The sequence below is a fragment of the Stylophora pistillata genome, chromosome 14 (genome assembly GCF_964205215.1).
Source record: "Stylophora pistillata chromosome 14, jaStyPist1.2, whole genome shotgun sequence".
Classification (NCBI taxonomy): domain Eukaryota; kingdom Metazoa; phylum Cnidaria; class Anthozoa; order Scleractinia; family Pocilloporidae; genus Stylophora; species Stylophora pistillata.
Window position 1 is genome coordinate 10,102,379 of NC_142532.1, and position 23,606 is coordinate 10,125,984.

Here is a 23,606-nt window from a genome sequence, read left to right on the forward strand (position 1 = left end):
TTTAAGTTTCTTCTCGTGAAAGGCGATAACACGTTTCACAGCCTTCTCTACATTATATTTAATAGTTCCATGGAGGATGTATCCATCGATGTTGCTGACAATGCCATTGATATGCACCGCTAATCTGTCTCTTACTATGGTTAACTTACAGAGTTCGTTTCTTCGTTTGGCGATAGCACTTCTTAATAGGCGTTTTCGAATAGCATGTACATCATGTCTACTTATGTTAGGCAGTCGAAAACAGATGAACATCGGAAACACATTGAAGGACAAACAGTTTTTAAGAAAATTCAAATCCAACTCAGCTTTGCTTACTTCGATAGAAGTATTCTCAAAACTTCAAAAATTCAAAGTTCTCGTTTCTTTTTTGAGAGTTATTGTCACTCTGCTGTCTTTACGTCCTATTAGAACCAAAGTCCTATTCCATTATTCCAGGCTTACGTATTCACGCACCGGCTTGCTTTGAACACTCTAATTTTTTCAAAGTAAACGTCACAGATCCCGAGCACACTCAGGTAAGAGCACACCCAGTCTCTGCGAGGAGGAAAAGCTCGGCCAGTAACGTACCTTGGGGCAGACCGGCCGGGCTATCCCAAGATCCAATTAGGGGCTTTTTAACTGCAACAACCTTAATATACGCTATTGAAGTTGGAATTACCGCGGTTTCTGGCAACAGACTTACCCTTCAGTGGATCCTCGTTAAAGGATTTAGGTTGTATTCATTCCAATTACAAGACTTGCAGAAGCCTTGTATTGTTATATCTTGTCACTTCCTCCCTGAGTCAGGATTAGGTAATCTGCGCGCCTGCTGCCTTCCTTGGATATGGTAGCCGTTTCTCAGGCTCCCTCTCCGGAATCGAACCCTAATTCTTCGTCACCCGTTGCAACCATGGTAAGTCACTACCTTACCACCGACAGTTGATAGGATAGATATTTGAATAAAACATCGCCAGCGCAAAAGCCGTGCGATTCCATTAGTTACTATGATTCACCACAACACCGGGCAAAATCTGCATTGGTTTTTACTCTAATAAATACATCCCTTCCGAAGACATTCGGAACTTTTCGCAACTGTAACCTCTACAATTATTACGGTTATCCAAGTAGTAAGGGTACAATCAAATAAACGATAACTGATTTAATGAGCCATTCGAAGTTTCACAATACTAGTGCTTATACTTAGACATGCATGGTTTAATCTTTGAGACAAGCATATGACTACTGGCAGGATCAACAAGGTAGCTATCCGATATCGGAGTCAGTCGCAAATAAAACAACTCAAACTCCGGTCACAGACCTCTCCCACCAGCGGACGATGCCGCACCCTCCGTTCTTTTTAACGCGCAGCCAGAGAAAGGCCACCAAATTATCGCGGCTTGGCTCGTTGCTCCCCCGTCAAGGCGGCCCCATCAAAGGTCGCCTAGCGATCGGGCCTTCTCTCTTAATTCGCCCAGCGCAGACAAAACTCTATGTATGCCACGTCTTTTCCGCGTACAACTACCCTGTACCATCTCCTGACCTGCTGCCCCAACAGAACCCGGTTAGACTCTAAAGGTAGCATGTAGGAAAATGCTATCCATATTCCTAACCCTAACCCTAACCCCAACTTTAATTTATACCTATCCCTATGCCTAAAAGTTATCAAATTAACCCTAACTGTAATTTTATTCCTAACCCTCATCGAAATTTAACCCTAACCCTAACCTAACCGTTAAAAGGTATCCTAAAAGTTGTGCCTAAAAGTTATCAAATTTAACCCTAACTGTAATTTTATTCCTAACCCTCATCCTAATTTAACCCTAGCCCCAACCTAACCGGAGTTTAATACTATCCATATTCCTAACCGTAACCCTAATTCTTCCCTAACCCTAACCCCTGAGGGTTACGGCTAGGGTTAGTAAAATTTCTCTAGGCTCATCCATCCAATAATTTATTCTTACCCCAACCGTATAACGCTAACCCTAAACCCTAACCCTATATTGGGGTTAGGGTAAGGAATAAATAACGGTTAAGGGTAGGGTAAAGTAGAGGTCGAGAATAAATTTAGGTGAGGTCTAGGAATAGGGGTATGGCTAGGAATAAATATCGGTTAGTGTTAGCGATTGGGTTACTCCTTAGCTCTAAAATAAACGGCCAGGGTTACTCCTTAGCTCTTAGATACAGGGTGAGATCGCCACTCTAGTATCATTGAGCCAGTCAACATTTCAGTCAAACAGGCAGTCAACCAGGCAACCAGGTCAGTCACGAGTCGGTCACGAAGTTAGGTAACCAGTCACAGCCAGTCACAGTCACAGTCACAGCCACACCCTAATTTACCCCAAACGGTTCCCCTAAAGGGTTAGGGCCCCAGTCATAGGCATAGTCCTAGTCCTAGTCCTAGTCAAAGTCAAAGTCATAGTGATAGTCATGGTAATAGTCAAAGTCATAGTCATAGTCATAGCCATAGTCCTAGTCATAGTCAGACATAGTCATAGTCATAGTCATAGTTTGTGACATGGCTATTACTGATAATGACTATAAACATACTATGGTTGTCACTACATCTATCACTATAACTATACCTCATACTACCACTATAGATATGACTATGGCTAGGAGTAAGGCCATAGTCATAGTCATAGTCATAGCCATAGTCATAGTCATAGTCAGACATAGTCGTAGTCAGTTTTTGTCATGGCTATAAATGTGATAATGACTATGACGATACTATGGTTGTGACTACGGCTATGACTATGAGTATTACTGATACTAGACTATAGATATGACTATGGCTAAGAGTAGGGCCATAGACATAGACATAGTCCTAGTCCTATTCCTGGTCAAAGTCATAGTGTTAGTCATAGTAACAGTAATGGTCATAGTCATAGCCATAGTCCTACTCATAGTCAGACTTAGTCATAGTCATAGTTTATGACATGGCTATGACTTTCAAAATGAGTATGAACAGACTATGGTTGTGACTATGGCTATGACTATGACTATACCTGATACTATGACTATAGATATGACTATGCCTATGAGTAAGGCCATAGTCATAGTCGTAGTCCTAGTCCTAGTCATAGTTATAGTCATAGCCATAGTCCTAGTCACAGTCAGACATAGTCATAGTCATAGTTTTTGTCATGGCTATGACTTTGATAACGACTATGACGATACTATGGTTGTGACTCCTAGTATCAGTCATAGTCATAGTCTTAGCCATAGTCACAACCATAGTATGGTCATAGTCATTATTAAAGTCATAGCCATGACGAAGACTATGACTATGACTATGACTGTCTGACTATGACTAGTACTCTGACTATGATTAGGAGGACTATGACTATGACAATAACCATGTCCATGGCGTTACTCTTGGACATAGTCAAATCTATCGTCCTAGTATTAGTAATAGTAATCTTCCTAGCCAGTCATAATCATTGTCATAGTAAGAGTGCTAGTCACAATCATAGTCTTAGTCCTAGGCATAGTCGAAGGCCTGCGCATTGAAGGGTTTTAAATACACCAAAATGTTTCTCTTGTCAAGACCTTTCAAACAATATATAATATGTTGTTGTTTGATAAAAAAAGTTGAAGTCTATTATTCATTCCAACAAAGATATTCTCACTTATACCCCTTAGCCCATCTGACACGTTTGACTTGTCAATCTTCCAGCTGCCATATCTCTCTTCATTCGGCATCTAACTACTTCAAACTTCATAGCAAACTAGTTCCATGCCATGTCTATGTCTCACAAAAATTACAATTCCACATCCTTAGAGATTCGTTAGTTGTAGTAGTTGCTATGATAGCACCCCATTTGGTGTCCGCCATCTTGGATATTTTGGCCAAGGGGTAGCATGGCCATTTTGATCAAAAGTTTAAATTTCCCTGAAACTCTTGCTATACGCTCAATGATCCCCAACAACAACCTCTAGCGCTTTCTGAGTGGTCTCCAGACCTTAAGACTGAGTTTATCTCACTTTTACCCCTTAGCCCATTTTTGATGTTTTTCTAGTCAATCTTCAAACTAACGTTACTCCATTCTCTTGAAGAAATATATTTATATTGGGTGTGTGACTTGTTCTATACCTCTTGTAGTACTCATAAATTGCAAGTGAAGAGCATCACAGGTTGAGGAGTTAGAGCAGTACCCATGAGGGCATCCTATTTGATGTCCGCCATCTTGGATTTTTTTGCCAAGGGTAGCATTCATTCATTCTACTGTAACTGTAACTCAGATACAATGAAATATATGAAGTTCATATATTTTGAACTGCGGTATTAGATACGTATGATGCAGGATCGTCGCAGTAGATAGCGCTATTTAAGCAATAGCGAAAATCAGACCTGAAAAAAGTCAGGCCTGTACGGGACTCCAACCACTGACCTCTGCGATACTAGTGCAGCGCTCTACCAATTGAGCTAACAAGCCAACTGGGAGGAGGCCGTTAAGTTGATTCGTAATAAACCCGTGAAAGTCATAAATCTTAACGGCCTCCTCCCATTTGGCTTGTTAGCTCAATTGGTAGAGCGCTGCACTAGTATCGCAGAGATCAGTGGTTGGAGTCCCGTACAGGCCTGATTTTTTTCAGTTCTGATTTTCGCTATTGCTTAAATAGCGCTATCTACTGCGAGGATCGTGCATCATATGTAACTGTAGCTATTGTAACTATTGTACTGTTGAACAACTTCAAACCTACAGGCATAGGAGATGAGACATTTGATTTTCTTATGGTGTTCTTAATTTAGGCAAATTAGGTTGATTGCTACCTTTCAAATAAGGTTGACTTCTGTCAATCACAGCAAATATTTAATTTTAAAATTTTAAACAAAATTTAACATGGTAGATAACGTCGTTTTATGTTCTGTCTTATGCTGGTCAAATAAGGTACAGTTAATGTTTTGTTAATTTTTTCAGAATTTTTCAAACGTCAGGAGTTAGGCGAAAATAGCGTAATCGTAAAATGAACAGGTACTCATTAAATCTACTGTTACTCAAAAGCCCTCATTGTTCCAGCCTTCAAAGTTAGCAGGCATTAAGTACGGAAACTGTTCCATTGTATGTGTAAGTATTAGGTGAATAGATAGAAACGCTTAAGATTTATGGCGTGTAAAAGAAGACGAAAAAGGTTGGAAAAATCAATCCTTTTTAAATTTTAATCAAAAATAATTTCAGTTGTAATGACATCGGTGTTAGTTTAACGAAAAACCGATACAAAGTGAGTTTTTTACGAATTTTTAAAAGACAAAAACATAGGTCCGCACAGCGTACATATGAGACTCGTGTTACAAGAAAATTCATAAAAAATCTCAAATCAATCCTTTTCTAAACCAATTACAGCAAACTATTGTTAAAGAAATGGACAATGGTGACTCCAGCGCATGCGCTGTAATTATTTCAATACTTTTGAATACATCAAGTTGTAGTCCTTAACCTGAGCATTCCAACGATGTATAACTTGTCTACATTCAAAGAGATGGTGCTTAAAAAAACGCGAAAAGCCCTTAAGCCCTAACACTCACTTTTCTCAAATATGCAAATTTGACGAAAAAGGGCTTAAAAATCCAAAATATTGATTGAAATGACTTGAAACCTGGTGCAAGTGATAGAAAGTAGGCCATAAGCATCTTTGAAAATTTCAGCTCTCAACTCCCAAGAATAAAGGTTTTAGCAGTTTTGCGATCTAGCACTAGTTTCAAGGTTGAGTTTCGTGTCAAGCCTTGTGTAGGGTATATACCTATACCAAGGATTTTTTGCTTTCCGTCAGATTTCTAAAATTAGAGGGAATGGACGTTAGTTAAAATCACTGAATGGGGAATATTGCAAACTATGTACACACCAAATTTGGGCTTCTTTGAGATATTTTTAGCCTGATTCTCGAGAGATGTTAAGGTGGTTATCCATAATTTAGCCCTAACTGCGATAATTTCTACACTTTTTAATTAAATGATATGAAACCCTGTATAAATATAGCAAGTAACAATGTCTGCATATACGTGAAAGTGCGGCCTCTTTACTTAAAACCTAAGTTTTTTATGAATTTTTTTGGCATCATTTTTAACGTTGTTACCTTAAATTTAACTCTAACTGCGATAACTTCTAAAATTTTATATCAAATGATACGAAACCCTGTAAAAATATAGTAAGTAATCAGGTCTATACATATGTGAAAGAGCGGCTTCTTTACTTAAAACCTAACTTTTAAATGAATTTCTTTTCGCATCAGGGCTAGTGGGTAACTACCTAAACCTTTCGATCTGTTATCGTCTCCAGCACATGTGGATTCCAGCTTTTAGAGAATATAAATACACCAATGTATTCCCCTTACTTAGATATTTATTATGGTATATAAGTTGTTGTAGTTTGATAAAATGTTGGCAAAATAATTGGACATTTGTCATGATCTTCACGTCTCATTTTCTGAAAGTTGAAAGATAAATCTTAGTAAAATAAAAGATATTTAATAACATCACAAGAAATTCAAGCGGCACAAATAATATAAAATTGGCTATATTGTGTATAAATTTCATGTCTTAATCTTTAATTTTGGGGAAGTTATAAGCTTCAGAAAAAAAGGTAACCATTTTGTTAATGAGGATTTGGGGATGGAAGGAAGGTTGCATATGTAATGATGAAAGTGGGCGAAAACATATAAATCGTTGTATTGTAAAGCCTTGTATTGTTATTTCTTGTCACTACCTCCCTAAGTCAGGATTGGGTAATTTGCGCGCCTGCTGCCTTCCTTGGATGTGGTAGCCGTTTCCTAGGCTCCCTCTCCGCAATCGAACCCTAATTCTTTGTCACCCGTGGGAACCATGGTAAGCCACTACCTTACCATCGACCGTTGATGGGGTAGATATTTCAATGAAACATCGCCAGCGCAAAGGTCGTGCGATTCGATTAGTTACTATGATTCACCACAACACCGGGCAAAATCTGCATTGGTTTTTACTCTAATAGATATATCCCTTTCGAAGACAGTCGGGACTATTCGCAACTGTAACCTCTAGAATTACTACGGTTATCCATGTAGTAAGGGTACAATCAAATAAACGATAACTGATTTAATGAGCCATTCGAGGTTTCACAGTACTACTGCTTATACTTAGACATGCATGGTTTAATCTTTGAGACAAGCATATGACTACTGGCAGGATACACAAGGTAGCTATCCCATATCGAAGTCAGTCGCCAATAAAACAACTCAAGCTCCGGCCACAAGCCTCTCCCACCAACGGACGATGCCGCACCCTCCGTTCTTTCGAACGCTCAGACAGCGAAAGGCCACCAAAAGATCGAGATGGTGACTGGCAGGTTGACTGAGTAAGTGACTGAATGGTCGGCTGACTCAGTGGCACTTGACTGGCTATCTGACCATTTACCAGACTTGCTTATCGACTGGTGACTAACTGTCTCGTTGACTGACCGGCTAAAAGAAAGGTTGACTGAACCATTGGGACTTGACAGGTTAACCGACTTGCTGACCGACTGGTGACTGAGTTGCTAATTGACTGGTGACTGACCGGCTGCCTGGCTGGTTCATTGACCGACTGACTGAAAAGTCGTCTGATCCAGTGGTTCTTGACTGGCTATCTGATTGGCTGTCTGACTTGCGAACCGACTGGTGAGCGAGTGGGTGATTGATTGCTGACTGACTGGCTGACTGCCTGATTGACTGACTGGTCGACTGAAAGGTTGACTGACTTAATTTCACTGGACTGAATACCTGACTGGTTAACTGACTTGGTGCACAACTGGTGACTGGTCAGCTAATTGACTGGTGGCTAAGTGACTCGTTGACTGAGTGGCTGATTAAAAGACTGATTGACTCAATGGTATTTGACTGGCTATCTGTCTGGTTAGTCGATTTCCTGATCAAATGGGGACTATGTCGCGAATAATCGACTACTGACTGACTGGCTTACTAGCTGGTTGACTGATTCGATTAATGAATGTTTGACTGGCTCAGTGGCACTTCAGTTGCTATCTGACTGGTTAACTAACTTGGTGTCTGACTTGTGACTGTGCCTAATTGAATGGTGATTGACATGCTGACTGGCTGGTTGACTGAGTCACTGACTGAATGGTTGGCTGACTTTGTGGTACTTGCTTGGCTCTCTAACCAATTAACTAACACTTGCCGACCGACTGCTGACTGAGTGACTAACTGCCTGGTGACTAACTGGCTGAGTGTCTTGTGGACTGACTGGATGACTCAATGGTACTTGACTGGCTGTCTGACTAGTTACCTGAGTTGCTGACAGACTGGCGACTAAGTGCCTAGCTGAATGGTGATTGAGATGCTGACTGGCAGGTTGACTGAGTGACTGACTGAATGTTCGGCTGACTCAGTGGCACTTGACTGGCTCTCTGACCATTTACCTGACTTGCTGATCGACCGGTGACTAACTGGGTAAGTGCCTCGTAGACTGACTGGATGACTGAATGGTTGACTTACTTAGTGGTACTTGAGTGGTTATCGGACTGGTTAACTTACTTGCTGCCTGAGTGCGTTGTTAACTCAGTGGCAACTGACTGCTTACTGACTGATAGTTAACTGGCTGATTGTTAACTTGCAGACTGAGTTGTGCCTCAACGGCTTACTAACTGGCTAACTGATTGGTTATTTAACTGCTTGAGTGAGTGGTTTTCCGACTGACTGAGTTAATGGTTACTGACTGATTGACGGCTAAACTAACTCAATGGTACCTGACCGGCTGACTGACTGGTTGAGTGACTCGCTGGTGCTTCACTAGCATTCCGAGTTGTTGACCGACATGGTGACTGACTACCGACGGGCTAATTGACTGGTGACGGACTTGTGAACTAACTGGTTGGGACCTGAGCGGGTTAATGAATGTTTAACTGACGGACTGAGTTAAAGGTTCCTGAGCCGAGTGGCTGACTGATTGACTGACTGGCAATATGACTTGTTGACTGACGCACTGACTGAGAAACGATTGGCTAATTGACTGGTAACTGACTGGTTAAGTGGTTGACTGACTCACTACTAGCTGATCATCCTACTTACTAGTTCTACTTGGTTTACTATTCACTGGTACCTGAACCGCTGGCTAACTGAATGACTAACACACTGGTTAATGAACGGCTGACTAACTGGGTCCCTAACTGGTTGACTGACTGAAAGACTTAAAGATTACTGACTGGCGACTGACTGATTCAGTGACTGTCTGACTTATTAATTAAGTCACTCGTGGCCGACTACTGTTGGACTGTCTAACTGACGGTTGAGTAATAGGCTCATTGACTAATTGAATGACCCACTAGTACCTGACTAACTGACTGACTGGTTTACTAACTAGCTGACTGAATGATGACTCGCCGGCTGACTGACAGCTTGACTCACTCAATGGTATGTGACTGACGGCTTAACCGACCTACTGTTACTTAACTGGAATCCTGAGGTGTTGACTGCCTTACTGACCGACTGGTGACTCATTCATTGTTACTTAACTCGGTCACTTCTTGGTTGAGTGACCTATGGACTGACTGGTTAAATGACTGGTTGACTGGCTAGGTGTTTGACTTGCTGACAGACTTATTGGTGGGTGATTACTGTCTGATCGTTTAATGGGTTGACCTGATCACTGGTACCTGACCGACTAACTGACTCGTTGACTACCTTACTGAGTGACTGGTTATGGACTGACGAACTGAGTGGTTACTGACTTGCTCACTGAGTAGCCGAGTGACTGACTGAGTGACAGACTTGTTAGTAATTGACCGGCTGACAAACTGTTAGGCTACCTGGCTGACCCATAGGTGATTGACTGGCTTAGTGACTAGTTTATTGAGTGGTTGAGTGAATTACTGGTATCCTTCTGTGTATCTCAATGGTTGACTGAGTTGCGGACCATTAATAAATGCACGGCTAAGTGACTATCCGACTTACTGAAAGTGACCAGTTGACTGATTGGTTTACCAACTTGCTAACGGACTGGTGACTGACTGAATAAGCGACTAGTGACCGACAAGCTCACAAAGTGGTGACTGGCTGACTCATTGGTCGACCTCGTCAGTGGTACTTAACAATCTGACGCACTAGTTGACTGACACATTTGTTCCTGACGCCTATCTGACTAGTTGACTGATGGGTTGACTGACTTGCTTACCGATTGGTGACTGATTGGCTGGGTAAGTGGCTGGTGGACTGACTTGATGACTGAATGGTTGACTAACTCAGTGGTACTTGACTGGTTATCGGACTGGTTAACCGACTCGACGACCGACTGGCGACTGCGTCGCTTTTTGAGTCGTGACTGACCAGCTGATTGGCTGGTTTACTGACTCTCCGTCTGAATGGTTGAGTGACCCTAGTCAATCATTTCTTAGTCGGAGCGTCCGTCAACAGGTCAAATGGTCAGTCAGCTACTATTTAGTCAGTCAATCAATCAGTAAATCGGCTCAGGAACCTTTAATTCATACATTCAGTTAAACATTCAGTAACTCACTTTTACCAACTAGTTAAATGAGAATTGCGTCACCAGCCAATTAATTTGTGGGTAGTCGGTCACCATGTCAGTCAACAAGTCAGAGGGCTAGTGAGGCACGAGCGAGTCACTCAACCAGTCAGTAAGCCAGTCAGGTATTAGTGAGTTAGTTTACCCGTCAATTAGTCAGTAACCATTAACTCAGTCAGTCGGACATCCACTCACTCAACCAGTTACTCAAGCACCTAAATAACCAATAAGTTAGCCAGTTAGTCAGCCGTTGAAGTAGTGAACAATCAGCCAGTAAACCATCAGTCAGTAACTAGTCAGTTGCCACTAGGCTAACATCGCACTGACTGACTGGCTCACTGCCTGATTGACTTACCGGCCGACTGAAAGGTAAACTGTCTTAATAGTACTGGACTATATATCTGCCTAGTTAACTGACTTTTTCTACAACTGGTGACTCGTCGGCTAATTCACTGGTGACTAAGCGACTCGCTGATGAAGAGCCTGATTGAAAGACTGAGGAAGTCAATAGTAATTGACTGGCTATGTGTTTGGTTAGTCAACGTGCTGATAAAATGAACCCTAGGTCACTAATTATTTACTACTGACTGACTGGTCGACTGGCTGGTTGAGTGACCCGATTAATGAATGGTTGACTGGCTCAGAGGCACTTGACTTCCTATCTGACTGGTTAACTAAGCTCGTGACCGAGTTGTGATGTTAATTGAGATGCTGACTGGCTTGTTAACTGAGTAACTGACTGAACGGTTAGATGACTCAGTGGTCCTTGCTTGGCTATCTAACCGGTTAACTAAATTGCTGACCGACTGCTGACTGAGTGACTAACTGCCTGGCAACTAACTGGATGAGTGTCTTGTGGACTGACGGGATGACTCAATGGTACTTGACTGGCTGTCTGACTAGTTGCCTGAGTTGCTGACCGACTGGCATCTAAGTGCCTAGCTGAATGGTGATGTAGATGCTGACTGGCAGGTTGTCTGAGTGAGTGACTGAATGGTCGGCCTACTCAGTGGCAATTGACTGGCTACCTGAACAGTTACCTGACCTGCTGAACGAATGTTGAATAGCTGGCTAAGTGCCTGGCGGACTGACTGGATGACTAAATGATTGATTTTTTTAGTGGTACTTGACTGGTTGTCCCAGTGGTTAATTGACTTGCTCCCTAAGGCCGATGTTAGGCGAGTGGCAACTGACGGGTTAGTGACTGATGGTTTACTGGCTAATTGTTCACTACTGACTTCCTGGTTGAGCGACTGATTGACTGAGGGGTTAAATGACTAATTCATTGCCTGCGTAATTGACTTACTGACAGACTTATTGGTGTGTGATAATTGCCTGACCGTCTAATGGTTTGAACTAATCACTGGTACCTGACCGACTGACCTGTTGACTACCATACTGAACGACTAGTAATCGTTTGACTGAGTGGTTAGCAAACTGCTCACTGAGTAACTGAGTGACAGACTGAGTGACAGAGTTGCTAGTACTTGATGGGCTGACAAACTGTTAAAACACTTCAATGCGCAAGCCTTCGACTATGGGTAGGACTAAGACTATGATTGTGACTAGCACTCTTACTATGAAATTGATTATGACAGGCTAGGAAGATTACTATTACTAATAATAGGACGATAGATTTGACTATGTCCAAGAGTAACGCCATGGACATGGTTATTGTCATAGTCATAGTCCTTCTAATCATAGTCAGAGTACTAGTCATAGTCAGACAGTCATAGTCATAGTCATAGTTTTGGTCATGGCTATGACTTGAATAATGACTACGACCATACTATGGTTGTGACTATGGCTAAGACTATGACTATGACTGATACTAGGAGTCACAACCATAGTATCGTCATAGTCGTTATCAAAGTCATAGCCATGGCAGAAACTATGACTATGACTATGACTATGTCTGACTGTGACTAGGACTATGGCTATGACTATAACTATGACTAGGACTAGGACTATGACCATGACTATGGCCTTACTCATAGGCATAGTCATATCTATAGTCATAGTATCAGGTATAGTCATAGTCATAGCCATAGTCACAACTATAGTATGTTCATACTCATTTTGAAAGTCATAGCCATGTCATAAACTATGACTATGACTATGACTAAGTCTGACTATGAGTAGGACTATGGCTATGACTATGACCATTACTGTTACTATGACTAACACTATGACTTTGACCAGGAATAGGACTAGGACTATGTCTATGTCTATGGCCCTACTCTTAGCCATAGTCATATCTATAGTCTAGTATCAGTAATACTCATAGTCATAGCCGTAGTCACAACCATAGTATCGTCATAGTCATTATCACATTTATAGCCATGACAAAAACTGACTACGACTATGTCTGACTATGACTATGACTATGGCTATGACTATGACTATGACTATGGCCTTACTCCTAGCCATAGTCATATCTATAGTGGTAGTATGAGGTATAGTTATAGTGATAGATGTAGTGACAACCATAGTATGTTTATAGTCATTATCAGTAATAGCCATGTCACAAACTATGACTATGACTATGACTATGTCTGACTATGACTAGGACTATGGCTATGACTATAAATATGACTATTACCATGACTATCACTATGACTTTGACTTTGACTAGGACTAGGACTAGGACTATGCCTATGACTGGGGCCCTAACCCTTTAGGGTAAACGTTTGGGGTAAATTAGGGTGTGGCTGTGACTGTGACTGTGACCCCTATCCCTAGACCTAACCTAAATTTACTCTCGACCTCTACTTTACCCTACCCTTAACCGTTATTTATTCCTTACCCTAACCCTAATTAGGGTTAGGTTTAGGGTTAGGAATATGGATAGCATTTTCCTACATGCTACCTTCAGAGTCTAACCGGGTTCTGTTGGGGCAGCATGCCAGGAAGCGGCACCGGGTAGTTGTACGCGGAAAAGACGTGGCATACAGAGAGTTTTGTCTGCGTTGGGCAAAACAAGAGAGAAGGCCCGATAGCTCGGCGACCTTTAATGGGGCCGCCTTGACAGGGGAGCAACGAGCCAAGGCGCGATCTTTTAGTGGCCTTTCGCTGTTTGAGCGTTCGAAAGAACGGAGGGTGCGGCATCCTCCGTTGGTGGGAGAGGCATTTGGCCGGAGTTTGAGCTGTTTTATTGGCGACTGACTCCGAAATCGGATAGCTACCTTGTGTATCCTGCCAGTAGTCATATGCTTGTCTCAAAGATTAAGCCATGCATGTCTAGGTATAAGAAATAGTACTGTGAAACTTCCAATGGCTCACTAAATTAGTTATCGTGTATTTGATTGTACCGTTACTACTTGGATAACCGTAGTAATTCTAGAGGTTACAGTTGCGAAAAGTCCCGACTGTCTTCTGAAGGGATGTTTTTATTAGAGTAAAAACCAGTGCAGATTTTGCCCAGTGTTGTGGTGAATCATAGTAACCAATCGAATCGCACGGCCTCTGCGCTGGCGATGTTTCATTGAAATACCTACCCCATCAACTGTCGATGGTAAGGTACTGGCTTACCATGGTTGCAACGGGTGACGAAGAATTAGGGTTCGATTCCCGAGAGGGAGCCTGAGAAACGGCTACCACATTGAAGAAAGGCAGAAGGCGCGCAAATTACCGAATGCTAACTCAGGGAGGTAGTGACAAGATATAACAATACAAGGCTTTTGCAAGTCTTGTAATTGGAATGAGTATAACCTAAATCCTTTAACGAGGATCCATTGGAGGGAAAGTCTGTTGCCAGAAACCGCGGTAGTTCCAGCTCCAATAGCGTATAATAAAGTTATTGGAGTTAAAAAGCCCCTAATTGGATCTTGGGATAGAACCGGCCGGTCTGCCCCAAGGTAGGTTACTGACCAAGCCTTTCCTCTTCGCAGACTGGGTGTGCTCTTACCTGAGTGTGCTCGGGATCTGGGACGTTTACTTTGAAAAAATTAGAGTGTTCAAAGCAAGCCAGTGCGGGAATACGTAAGCATGGAATAATGGAATAGGACTTTGGTTCTAAAAGGACGTAAAGACAGCAGAGAGAGAATAACTCTCAAAATAGAAACAACTTTGAATTTAGATTTACAAGACATGCTTCGACATCAAAAGATACAAACTTTCAACATCGAAAAATAACATGAACTTCCCTAACGTTGATAACTTCTTGATTTCATGTACAAAAGAAAACATGTCGCGGACGTTGTATTCACGCGGGACATGTGGCTCTAGCAGATTACAAAGAATTTTAGATAAATTGTAATTGTAGGTACCTATTGAAGATACCGTGGGTCGAAATGGAGGTGATTCATTAGGCTGCCGAGCCCTGTGCATTTTAGGTAGCCCATAAAACCTGGCTGGTTGAGAACCAGTTGGATAGATTCTCTCACACGTATCTTTGTCTAAGTGGCCCTTATTTTTATGCGCTCTTAAAAAACGTTGTAATTTACCCTCCCTTTGTAATTTAGTATCGTTATCATTAACCTTAAACTTAGAAGTGTCTCTGATAATGGAAAAAAGACTTTCTTCGTGGGCTTTCCTGTCCATGAATACTAAGCCATTTCGTTTGTCAGGCTTCAGTATTACAATGTCCTTGTTCTTCCTCAAATCCTTTAGTATCCAACATTTCTTTAAGTCCGCTGCAGAGGTTTGGTGGGAAGAAACGTACGAATGGGCAAGATGAGAAAGGTCTGCGAACAGTTTTCTCTTTAGCTCTGTCGAGTAGATTTCTGACCATGGTGCGATTAATCAGCTCAAAACAAGAGAAGACATCCGTTTTGCTAATGTTACGAGGACAGATGGAGTGTGGAGGACCATATTTAAGTATTTCCAATTGTTCGGACGTGAGATTGTGCGGCGAGAGGTTGGCGACTGTCTCCGTTGAAGCAAACGGTAGAATCACGTTTCGCGTTAAACTTTTTAATTTTCCTCTCGTGAGTGTCGATAACACGTTTCACAGCCTTCTCTACATTATATTTAATAGGTCCATGGAGGATCTATCCATCGATGTTGCTGACAATGCCATTGATATGCACCGCTAATCTGTCTCTTACTATGGTTAACTTACAGAGTTCCTTACCTCATTTGGCGAGAGCACTTCTTAATAGGCGTTTTCGAATAGCATGTACATCATGTCTACTTATGTCAGGCAGTTGAAAACAGATGAACATCGGAAACACATTGAAGGATAAACAGTTTTCAAGAAAATTCAAATCCAACTCAGCTTTGTTTACTTCGATAGAAGTATTCTCAAAACTTCGCATATTTACAAGCACCTGCAATCACCAAGGGCCTGTCTTGACTCTTGTGATACTGAATCTTTCACGATCTTAGATTCTGCCGCTTCAAAATACCAAATTAAGATCAAAGAGGCATTGCATATTAAGTAGGAAAAACCCATCCTTAATCAGGAATTGAAACACCTAGAATAGTCTCTTTCCTTTTATTTATGTTGTTCCTTGGTCTTCTAATCTATTTTTAATATTACTATATTTATTTATTTTTTGATCTAGTCAAGCACGCGCTAATTACATTTTTCGCGTTTTTCCATTCAAATGTAACGTAAGCCCGGATACGTAGTGTGTAACGTCCCTTAATTTATATTCAAATGTAAAACAGTTAAATGCTCATTTGTAACTGAAGATGACATGAGAATGTCATGACATGTCTTGTAAATTTAAATTCAAAGTTGTTGTTTCGTTTTTGAGAGTTATTGTCACTGTGCTGTCTTTACGTCCTTTTAGAACCAAAGTCCTATTCCATTATTCCAGGCTTACGTATTCACGCACCGGCTTGCTTTGAACACTCTAATTTTTTCAAAGTAAACGTCCCAGACCCCGAGCACACTAAGGTAAGAGCACACCCAGTCTCTGCGAGGAGGAAAAGCTCGGCCAGTAACGTACCTTGGGGCAGACCGGTCGGGCTATCCCAAGATCCAATTAGGGGCTTTTTAACTGCAACAACCTTAATATACGCTATTGAAGTTGGAATTACCGCGGTTTCTGGCAACAGACTTACCCTCCAATGGATCCTCATTAAAGGATTTAGGTTGTGCTTATTCCAATTACAAGACTTGCAAACGCCTTGTATTGTTATATCTTGTCACTACCTCCCTGAGTCAGGATTGGGTAATCTGCGCGCCTGCTTCTTTCCTTGGATGTGGTAGCCGTTTCTCAGGCTCCCTCTCCGGAATCGAACCCTAATTCTTCGTCACCCGTTGCAACCATGGTAAGTCACTACCTTACCACCGACAGTTGATAGGATAGATATTTCAATAAAACATCGCCAGCGCAAAGGCCGTGCGATTCCATTAGTTACTATGATTCACCACAACATCGGGCAAAATCTGCATTGGTTTTTACTCTAATAAATACATCCCTTCCGAAGACAGTCGGGACTTTTCGCAACTGTAACCTCTACAATTATTACGGTTATCCAAGTAGTAAGGGTACAATCAAATAAACGATAACTGATTTACTGAGCCATTGGAAGTTTCACAGTACTAGTGCTTATACTTAGACATGCATGGCTTAATCTTTGGGACGAGCATATGACTACTGGCAGGATCAACAAGGTAGCTAACCCTAATTGGAGTCAGTCGCCAATAAAACAACTCAAACTCCGGCCACAAGCCTCTCCCACCAGCGGACGATGCCGCACCCTCCGTTCTTTCCAACGCTCACCCAGTGAAAGGCCACCAAATTATCGCGCCTTGGCTCGTTGCTCCCCCATCAAAGGTCGCCGAGCGATCGGGTCTTCTCTCTTAATTTGCCCAGCGCAGACAAAACTCTATGTATGCCATGTCTTTTCCGCGTACAACTACCCCGTGCCATCTCCTGACATGCTGCCCCAACAGAACCCGGTTAGACTCTAAAGGTAGCATGTAAGAAAATGCTATCCATATTCCTATCCCTAACCCTAACCCCAACTTTAATTTATACCTATCCCTATGCCTAAAAGTTATCAAATGAACCCTAACTGTAATTTTATTCCTAACCCTCATCGTAATTTAACCCTAACTCTAACCTAACAGTTAAAAGTTATCCTAAAAGTTATGCCTAAAAGTTATCAAATTTAACACTAACTGTAATTTTATTCCTAACCCTCATCGTAATTTAACCCTAATTATAACCTAACCGTTAAAAGTTATCCTAAAAGTTATCCTAAAAGTTGTTCCTAAAAGTTATCAAATTTAACACTAACCCTAATTTTATTCCTAACCCTCATCCTAATTTAACCCTAACCCCAACCTAACCAGATTTTAATACCGTAATCCTAATTCTTCCCTAACCCTAACCCCTGAGGGTTACGGCTAGGGTTAGTAAAATTTCTCTAGGCTCATCCATCCAATAATTTATTCTTACCCCAACCGTATAACGCTAACCCTAATTAGGGTTAGGGTAAGGAATAAATAACGGCTAAGGGTAGGGTAAAGTAGAGGTCGAGAATAGATTTAGGTTAGGTCTAGGGATAGGGGTATGGTTAGGAATAAATATCGGTTAGTGTTAGCGATTGGGTTACTTCTTACCTATTAAATAAACGGTCAGGGTTAGTCCTTAGCTCTTAGATATAGGGTTAGATCGCCACTCTAGTATCATTGAGCCAGTTAACGTTTCAGTCAAACAGGCAGTCAACCAGGCAACCAGGTCAGTCACGAGTCGGTCACGAAGTTAGGTAGCCAGTCACAGTCACAGCTACACCCTAACTTACCCCAAACGGTTACCCTAAAGGATTAGGGCCCCAGTCATAGGCATAGTCCTAGTCCTAGTCAGAGGTAGTCATAGTCATGGTCATAGTTTATGACATTGCTCTGACTTTCAAAATGACTATGAACATACTATGGTTGTGACTATGGCTATGACTATGACTATACCTGATACTATGACTATAGATATGACTATGCCTATGAGTAAGGCCATAGTCATAGTCCTAGTCCTAGTCATAGTTATAGTCATAGCCATAGTCCTAGTCACAGTCAGACATAGTAATAGTCATAGTCATAGTTTCTGTCATGGCTATGACTTTGATAACGACTATGACGATACTATGGTTGTGACTCCTAGTATCAGTCATAGTCATAGTCTTAGCCATAGTCACAACCATAGTATGGTCATAGTCATTATTAAAGTCATAGCCATGACCAAAACTATGACTATGACTATGACTGTCTGACTATGACTAGTACTCTGACTATGATTAGGAGGACTATGACTATGACAATAACCATGTCCATGGCGTTACTCTTGGACATAGTCAAATCTATCGTCCTAGTATTAGTAATAGTAATCTTCCTAGCCTGTCATAATCATTGTCATAGTAAGAGTGCTAGTCACAATCATAGTCTTAGTCCTAGGCATAGTCCAAGGCCTGCGCATTGAAGGGTTTTAAATACACCAAAATGTTCCTCTCGTCAAGACCTTTCTAACAATATATAATATGTTGTTTGATAAAAAAAGTTGAAGTCCATTATTCCTTCCAACAAGAAAGATATTCTCACTTATACCCCTTAGCGCATCTGACACGTTTGACTTGTCATTCTTCCAGCCGCAATATCTCTCTTAATTCGGCATCTAACTACTTCAAACTTCATAGCAAACTAGTTCCATGCCATGTCTGTCTCACAAAAATTACAATTCCACATCCTTAGAGATTCGTTAGTTGTTGTAGTAGTTGCCATGATAGCACCCCATTTGGTGTCCGCCATCTTGGACATTTTGGCCAACGGGTAGCATGGCCATTTTGATCAAAATTTTTAATTTCCCTGAAACTCCTGCTATAGGCTCAATGATCCCTAACAACAACTTCTAGCGCTTTCTGAGTGGTCTGTTTTTCTCACTTTTACCCCTTAGCCCATTTTTGATGTTTTGCTAGTCAATCTTCAAACTAACGTAACTTCATTGTGTCTTGAAGAAATGTATTCGTATTTGGTAAGTGACTAGTTCTATACCGCATGTAGTACTCTCTTAAATTGCAAGTCAAGAGCATGACAGGTTAAGGAATTAGAGCAGTTCCCATGAGGGCATCCCATTTGATGTCCGCCATCTTTGATTTTTTGGCAAAGGGGTAGTATGGCCATTTTGGTCAAAATTTTGAATTTCTTTGAAACTCCTGCTATACGCTCAATGATCCCCAACAACAACCTCTAGCGCACTCTGAGTGGTCTCCAGACCTTAAGACTGAGTTTTTCTCACTTTTATCCCTTAGCCCATTTTTGATGTTTTGCTAGTCAATCTTCAAACTAACGTAACTCCATTCTCTTGAGGAAATATATTTATATTGGGTGTGTGACTAGTTCTATACCTCTTTTAGTACTCTCATAAATTGCAAGTGAAGAGCATCACAGGTTGAGGAGTTAGAGCAGTACCCATGAGGGCATCCTATTTGATGTCCGCCACCTTGGATTTTCTGGCCAAGGGTAGCATTTATTCATTCTACTGTAACTCAATAACCTTATTGTTTAACAACTTCAAACCTACAGGCATAAGAGATGAGACATTTGATTTTCTTATGGTGTTCTTAATTTAGGCAAATTAGATTGATTGCTACCTGTAAATTAAGGTTGACTTCTGTCAATCACAGCAAATATTTAATTTTAAAATTTTAAACAAAATTTAACATGGTAGATAACGTCGTTTTATGTTCTATCTTATGCTGGTCAAAAAAGGTACAGTTAATGTTTTGTTAATTTTTTAGAATTTTTCAAACGTCAGGAGTTAGGCGAAAATAGCGTAATCGTGAAATGGACAGGCACTCATTAAATCTACTGTTACTCAAAAGCCCTCATTCCATTCACTTAATACTCAAAAGCCCTCTATCCATTCACTTAATACTTACGCATACATTCCATTGTATGTGTTAAGTATTAAGTGAATGGATAGAAACGCTTAAGATTTATGGCGTGTAAAAGAAGACGAAAAAGGTTAGAAAAATCAATCCTTTTTTATTTTTAATCAAAAATACTTTTAATTGGTGTAAGTTTAACGAAAAACCGATACAAAGTGAGTTTTTTACCAATTTTTAAAAGATAAAAGTATAGGTCCGCACAGCGTACATATGAGACTCGTGTTACAAGAAAATTCATAAAAAAATCTGAAATCAATTCTTTTCTAAAACAGTTACAGAAAACCATTGTAAAGGAAATGGACAATCATGTGTATATCATTTTGTGTCAATTTCGTTTGATTTTTAAGGTTTCTTAGCCCTGCAAAAACAGACTCAAAAAAGCCCCTTTTTTCGAGCTTTTTTGGTCTCCAGCGCATGCGAAGAAATTATTTGAATAATTTTGAATACATCAAGTTGTAGTCCTTAACACGAACTTTCCAACGATGTATAACTTGTCTACATTCAATGAGATGGTGCTTAAAAAATCGCGAAAAGCCTTTTAGCCCTAACACTCACTTTTCTCAAAATATGCAAATTTGACGAAAAGGGCTAAAAAATCCAAACTATTCATTGAAATGACTTGAAACTTGGTGCACATGATAGAAAGTATGCCATAAGCATCCTATGAAAATGTCAGCTCTCAACTCCCGAGAATAAAGGTTTTAGCAGTTTTGCGATCTAGCACTAGTTTCAAGGTTGAGTTTCGTGTCAAGCCTTGTGTAGGGTATATACCTATACCAAAGTTTTTTTTGCTTTCCGTCAGATTTCTAAAATTAGAGGGAATGGACGTTAGTTAAAATCACTGAATGAGGAATGGTGCAAACTATGTACATACCAAATTTAGGCTTCTTTGAGATATTTTTAGCCTGATTCTCCAGAGATGTTAAGGTGGTTAACCAAAATTTAGCCCTAACTGCGATAATTTCTACACTTTTCAATCAAATGATATGAAACCTTGTGTAAATATACTAAGTAAGCATGTCTGCACATACGTGAAAGTGCGGCTTCTTTACTTAAAACCTAACTTTTTAATGAATTTTTTTGGCATCAGGGCTAGTGGGTAACTACCTAAACCTTTCAATCTCTTAGCGTCTCCAGCACATGTGGATTCAAACCTTTAGAGAATATAAATACACCAATGTCTTCCCCTTAATTAGGTATTTATTATGGTATATAAGTTGTTGTAGTTTGATAAAATGTTGGCAAAATAATTGGACATTTGTCATGATCTTCGCGTCTCATTTTCTGAAAGTTGAAAGATAAATATTAATAAAATAAAAGATATTTAATTAAATCACAAGAAATTCAAGCGGCACAAATAATATAAAATTGGCTATATTGTGTATAAATTTCATGTCTTAATCTTTAATTTTGGGGAAGTTATAAGCTTCAGGAAAAAGGGTAACCATTTTGTTAATGAGGATTTGGGGATGGAAGGAAGGTTGCATATGTAATAATGAAAGTGGGGGAAAAGACATTAATCGTTGTATTGTAAAGCCTCGTATTGTTATATCTTGTCAGTACCTCCCTAGGTCAGGATTGGGTAATCTGCGCGCCTGCTTCCTTCCTTGGATGTGGTAGCCGTTTCTCAGGCTCCCTCTCCGGAATCGAACCCTAATTCTTTGTCACCCGTTGCAACCATGGTAAGCCACTACCTTACCATCGACAGTTGATGGGGTAGATATTTCAATGAAACATCGCCAGCGCAAAGACCGTGCGATTCGATTAGTTACTATGATTCACCACAACACCGGGCAAAATCTGCATTGGTTTTTACTCTAATAAATACATCCCTTCCGAAGACATTCGGGACTTTTCGCAACTGTAACCTCTAGAATTACTACGGTTATCCAAGTAGTAAGAGTACAATCAAATAAACGATAACTATTTTACTGAGGCATTCGAAGTTTCACAATACTAGTGCTTATACTTGGACATGCATGGCTTAATCTTTGAGACAAGCATATGACTACTAGCAGGATACACAAGGTAGCTAACCGATATCGGAGTCAATCGGCAATAAAACAACTCAAACTCCGGCCACAAGCCTCTCCCACCAACGGACGATGCCGCACCCTCCGTTTTTTCCAACGCTCAGACAGCGAAAGGCCACTAAAAGATCGCGCCTTGGCTCGTTGCTCCCCCGTCAAGGCGTCCCCATCAAAGGTCGCTGAGCAATCGGGCCTTCTCTCCTATTATGCCCAACGCAGACCAAAACTCTATGTAGCCACGTCTTTTCCGTGTACAACTACCCCGTGCCGTTTCCTGGCATGCTGCCCCAACAGAACCCGGTTAGACTCTGAAGGTAGCATGTAGGAAAATGCCATCCATATTCCTAACCCTAACCCTGATGTTACCGCTAAACCCTACTGTTAGTGTTTTCTTACATATTTTGTAATGATCTATTGAAAACAATTGGTTTTGGCAAGTTTGCAGATACCGTTTGCTATTTCGAGTTCTTTGCCTGAGTTGAAAAAGACAACCCATTTCTCACTGTGGCCACATTTCATAGGAAACATCGTGTTTAAACTAAATTCTAGTTTTTTCTTATAGATTTCATTACAATCTGGTCAAAAAAATTGGATTTGGCTTGTTCGTAGATACATTGTGGAAAACTGTCTTTTCAGCTTGAGTTGAGCAAGACTTGGCAAATTTTTACTCTCTGTCCAAATGTTGCTGGAAAGATCGGGTATCATCCAAATTTTAGCGTTGTCTTTCAGATTTCGATGCAATCTAGTCAAAAGAATGTTTTGGCTTTACAGATAATTTTTGCAAAACCGTGTTTTCGGCGTGAGATGAGCAAGTCTTGACTTATTTCACTGTCTGGCCTAATTTTCCAGGAAACACTGGGTGTTAAGCAAATTTTTGTGTTTTGTTACAGATTTTAATGCAATCTAGTAAAACAAGTGCTTCTGGGTTGTTTGCAAATACTTTTTGCAAAAGCGTGTTTTCAGAGTGAGTTGAGCTAGACTTCACCCCTTTTACTCTCTGGCCAAGTTTTAAAGGATACACCAGGTATGAAGGAAATTTTAGTGGTTTCTTACAGAGTTCAATGCAATCTAGTCAAACAAACAACTTTTTGGCTGTTGTCAGAGTGAGTTCAGCAAGACTTGACCCATTTCACTCTCTGGCTAAATATCCCAGGAAACATAAAGTATCAACCACATTTTGTGTTTTTAGTAATTTGAACACAATCTCTCAAAAAAATTGGTTTTTACGTGTTTGCAGATACTTTTTTGCAAAACCGAGTTCTCAGCGAGATTTG

The 23,606-nt window shown here is 40.7% G+C and overlaps 3 pseudogenes; 1 reads left to right on the forward strand and 2 right to left on the reverse strand.

Moving 5' to 3' along the window:
* Positions 1-348: 348 nt before the first annotated feature.
* On the reverse strand, positions 349-1,238 carry LOC148716459 (small subunit ribosomal RNA; annotated as a pseudogene; the record flags this gene model as incomplete).
* A 12,412-nt stretch (positions 1,239-13,650) lies between these two features.
* On the forward strand, positions 13,651-14,518 carry LOC148716460 (small subunit ribosomal RNA; annotated as a pseudogene; the record flags this gene model as incomplete).
* A 1,625-nt stretch (positions 14,519-16,143) lies between these two features.
* LOC148716461 (small subunit ribosomal RNA) lies at positions 16,144-17,033 on the reverse strand (annotated as a pseudogene; the record flags this gene model as incomplete).
* Between the last annotated feature and the right edge of the window lie 6,573 nt (positions 17,034-23,606).